The sequence below is a fragment of the Strongylocentrotus purpuratus genome, unplaced genomic scaffold (assembly GCF_000002235.5).
Source record: "Strongylocentrotus purpuratus isolate Spur 01 unplaced genomic scaffold, Spur_5.0 spur5_scaffold_3, whole genome shotgun sequence".
In the NCBI taxonomy this organism is placed as follows: Eukaryota; Metazoa; Echinodermata; class Echinoidea; order Camarodonta; family Strongylocentrotidae; genus Strongylocentrotus; species Strongylocentrotus purpuratus.
In genome coordinates, this window is record NW_022145609.1 from 24,209,234 (window position 1) to 24,213,493 (window position 4,260).

The window sequence follows — 4,260 nt, forward strand, 5'->3', positions numbered from 1 at the left end:
TTGCTTTCCTATTTCTCTCCCCCTTGTCCTATACCCTATTTTCTTCATTTCTTATGATCAAAATAAGTATTGTGTTTTAATCTATATGTATATTATATTAATAACTAAAAAACCCATCCCAAATTGGTCTTCCTTCCTTTGAATATTTCTGTCTTTCAAAATGCATTATCTCTCCGTTTCAATAGATACAAATACAATTAAAATATGAACTAAAGGAATACTGCTGGTTCATCTTTATTTATTTTCCAAAGTCATGTTTCTACAAATGCAAAAGTATTTAAAGGATCTCTACCAGATATTAAAGGCAAAAATATAAATTTTAAAAACAAATCAAATCGATCTATTACGGGGGTGTACTGTATATGTGTAAGAAATCTCTCCTCTTTGAAATAACATACGGCGAATTGCAGAAATTCCATTACAGTCAAATGAAAATAAAATGAGTATATTAATGATATTATTCAATATCATAGCATCGATTGATCATTTCTTAGCTCAAGATAAATTTACGCTGATACATGTATTTTGCTATAGAGATACGAATGAATTAAGAATATCAATAGAATGAAAAAATCTTTTTATTCTTAATCTATAAAACAAAATCTTTAAAATACGGCGAAATGCAGGAATTACATTGCAGTAAAATGAAAATGGAATATATTTTCATGACATTATTCAATAATGATATCATAGCATCAATTAATCATTAGGGTCTCAATCTTTCTTAATTAAAGATAGATTTGCGCTGATACATGTATTTACTATGGAGATATGAATGAATTAAGATCATCAATGGAATTTTAAAAAAGCTTCATAAATCTTAATATACAAAACAAAATCTTATATATACTACGTCTAATGTTAAGTCAGAGAAAAATAACAGCTATATTTATTGTAAGAAAACCCATAATGAAATGTGTACAAATATTTGATGGGTACGGTTCTGATCAGTGGCGTACGTAGGATTTTTTCAAGAGGGGGGGGGGGGGTTAACATTTCGAAATCTGGCCCAAAACTTAGCTAGCCGCTGACTAAGCGGGGGGGAATTTTTTTTTTTTTTTTTTTTTTTTTTTTTTTTTTTTTTTAGGGGGGGGGGGGGGGGGGGGGGGGGGGGGGGGGGGGGGGGGTCCCGAAATTTCAAAATTTGACCGATCGACAATTTGTTCCGTTGGGGGGGGGGTAAGGTTATCTTTTTTAGTTAGGTCATCCATTAGGATTTTTTTTTTTTTTTTTTTAAATAAAATAAATCAAAAATAAATAAAAACTCAAAAGGGGGGGTTCCCAGAAAACATACACATAACAAGAACTGAAGGGGGTTTACCCCCACCCCCACCCCCCCCCCCCTTGCGTACGCGCCTGGTTCTGATCGATTAAATCAACCCCATAGCAATGGAAATATGTTTCACTGCGACATTATTATTTTAGTTCAGTCATTTCCTTTTTAAATGTATTACATAATCAATACATTGCAGGAGGCAGGCCTGCCACACGTGTTTGATCAATCTTCCGAACAAAATCAAATTATTTGAAAGGAATATTGGTAGGTGTCGTTACTGTATTAAAAAAACTACTTTAAGGACGTCTTATGTTTAGTCAATGAAAATAAAAGACCTCAAAATCTAAGCCTATAGTTGAATAAAATGTTATACAATGTTGAACCCATCTCCGTAGAACCTTTAGCGGTGAACCAGCATTTCTAAGTTTCTTTTTAGAACAACCAGGGCATCCAGGTCTGAGAGATCATCCGCATCAGGATCAGCATCAGCAAAAGGAAGTAAGTAAAGAGACAAAAAGCAATTATTTTAGAGATGAGTAAGTAACTACATATTGCACTTTTTAGTACTCTTTAAAAGTATTGTCAGCTACTTGAAGTGTGTCATGGATTTGCAAGTGGTACCATAAAGGCTTGTTCAGGAATGACGCGGCAAAATCGCTGCATTTTTTTTTTATCATGACGTTAAATGTAATACTTTTCACATTTCTGTATATAATAACATAGAGCTTAGTAAATATAAATGTATGCGCAAGTCGAAATTCACTTACTCGTAATTTTTTTTTAACTTTAAAAAACGCGGCAGCTTTTTTGCGGCGGTTCACCGCGTCATATATGAACAAGCCTTATTAAGTGTGTTCTCTTTAAACTTAAATAGTGCTCTTTTGTTGTTTGAAATCAGGGATGAAAGTATAATAAATAAAGTCTAAGTCTGTAAACTTTATCTGAGACACGTGAGTCTCAAATGTCTGAGATTCTTTTATGTCTTCAAGATATGATTTTCTAAAGAACTACTCTCGAGCATATATTGCATCCCATGACATGCTGCATCGATTTTTATTTCATTGACCATTATATGTACAGCAAGTAGCTAACGATGATAACAAATAATTTTGTTTAACCAGGGAAGCCTCAATGCTGGTTTTCCCGAGAGCCCTGCAATTATTATCACCCAAGCAATTGCCAGGTACCCATTTACACCTGGGTAAAGAGTGGTAAATTTGATTGATGTCTTGCCACAGGACGTGAGTGTCGGGCTGGGATTCGAACCCTTAACCCTCGGACTGAGAGTCAAGTGAATAAACCGCTATACCACGACACCACTATACCATGACACCAATATCTCGCGAAACGACATAAGCCGGAACATCATCTTTATCGATTAATGTTGTGTACAATCAGGGGTGTTAAACAATTCTGTAAAAAAAAGGTCATCACATTTTCAAGAGCCTTTTGGGTACCGAAGTGTGTTTTTCAATCAGAGGTACTGCTGGAAAACCAGGACAAAAGCAAGGCAATCAGTAAAAAGGAACGAATATCATTATTGCTTTGAAAAGGATTTTTAACCACTTGAAAATAATGGATCTTTTATAGAATGTTCAAAAATATTTGAGAGTAGCTTCAAATGCATTGGACACTGTGTATATATTTCAAATCCACATATATCTTAAAGAATAATTTTATTGATATATATATTTTCATTTCTAGAAAATTTGATGTGAAAGTCTGTTTCCTAATGTCTTGAATTACAGCTTTCACGAAAATGATACGAATTTCGATATAGGCCTAATACAATTATTTTGATAAGAATTCCTTTATCAATTTCATTTTCTGATACCCCTTTACAATCAGTCTTATAGTTGAAGACTATACAACTGTCGTCTACTCGAGAAAACTCAAGTGTATTGTAGCTTTTTTAAATGCGATTATACCTTGGTGAACATATCCCCAAGAAAAAGAATTTCAATGCATAGTCACTTACCGTTTAACGCTCCTCCAAAATGCAGGAGTAGTTGAAGCCGGAAAAGCTTAGGTTACTGGTATATATTTATAAGCAAGTCCTGGCAGTTGTGCATCCTCGAAGACTTTCCTCAACGCAGTTTTGCTGTCTGAGGAGGCATATTTTCGCCAGTCTGCAAGTATTTCCAGTGCTACCTTGTAAGCATCGCTGGTTTGTTTCCCTGCCTTATACTTTTCAATTTGCTCTTCAGTTACCTCGAATGCTTCACCATACTCTTTCAATTGGTTCTGAATTTTGACGGCTAGAGCAAGAAAAGCATCCACGTCCACGATCACATCTTTCTATAATTTTGGAATAATTAAGAAAAGCAAAAACAGCCAATAATTACCTAAATTCCATTAATAGGCATATTGATCCAAACACAGTGTTTATTTTAAACGCCCTCTCAATAGATGTAGATAAATGTGAAAACGAGTGCAACTTTTTACAACGACAATTTAGAATGCTAAGAAAATGAAAATAAAATTAAGATAAGATCTACAAAGAGTGTAACGCGCAAGTTTTTGTACTTCTTACTGCTCTTTTCAAATCATTCAGATTTGCTAGACAACATTAATTTGAATAATGCAATGACGGAGCCAGATTTTAAAATTTAGATAATAAAAATAATAAATAATTACAGTGCTTATATAGCGCCTAACACTTACTTTGTCAGAAGTCTCTAAGCGCTCTACAATAATGCAGCATAATTACCCTGGCTTTAGCAGTGCAGCTGTTACGCGCGCGGCGTTTCAAGGAATAAATTCCTACCAGGTACCCATTTACTTCACTTCAGATACGAGGGTGCAAAGCAATTTAGACTCAGAAAATGCATTTTCTGCCCTTCACTCCTGTTGAGTGTATTTGGCCCTTGATGAAATGCATATTAAATCTTAAATTTTTAGAAATTCTAGGTGTCCGTGTCGAAAAGTGGGAAATCGAAATCTTGGACAAATGAACTTTCATTGTTTTTTTGCTTTCATAGGCG

The 4,260-nt window shown here is 34.5% G+C and overlaps 1 long non-coding RNA gene across 1 annotated transcript; it reads right to left on the reverse strand.

Annotated features, from left to right (window-relative positions):
* Window positions 1-1,321: 1,321 nt before the first annotated feature.
* LOC115928821 lies at window positions 1,322-3,329 on the reverse strand. The gene is made up of 2 exons (XR_004066237.1): window positions 3,255-3,329; window positions 1,322-1,732 (listed from the first exon to the last, which is right to left on the reverse strand). It is a non-coding gene; the product is annotated as an uncharacterized LOC115928821 (long non-coding RNA).
* Window positions 3,330-4,260: the final 931 nt, after the last annotated feature.